Source organism: Penaeus monodon, chromosome 20 (assembly GCF_015228065.2).
Source record: "Penaeus monodon isolate SGIC_2016 chromosome 20, NSTDA_Pmon_1, whole genome shotgun sequence".
Classification (NCBI taxonomy): Eukaryota; Metazoa; Arthropoda; class Malacostraca; order Decapoda; family Penaeidae; genus Penaeus; species Penaeus monodon.
Window position 1 is genome coordinate 46,265,275 of NC_051405.1, and position 239 is coordinate 46,265,513.

Here is a 239-nt window from a genome sequence, read left to right on the forward strand (position 1 = left end):
ATGACTGGACACTCCCGGCGCGAGGAGACTCGACGCCCAGCTTCCCTCGCCCTCGCGCCCCCTGCTTGCCCTGGTGGGGTCGAGGCGCATCCCGCCAAACATGCCTCACGGACCAGGCTCGGAGCCCAATCGACTGTCAGCTGACTGCTTCGCCAGCATCGCAAATCTAGAAAATGGTAGCAGGTGCCACGGGGCCGTCACAGGTGGCCCAAGGTCGGCGAGCACACGCGGCGTACCCT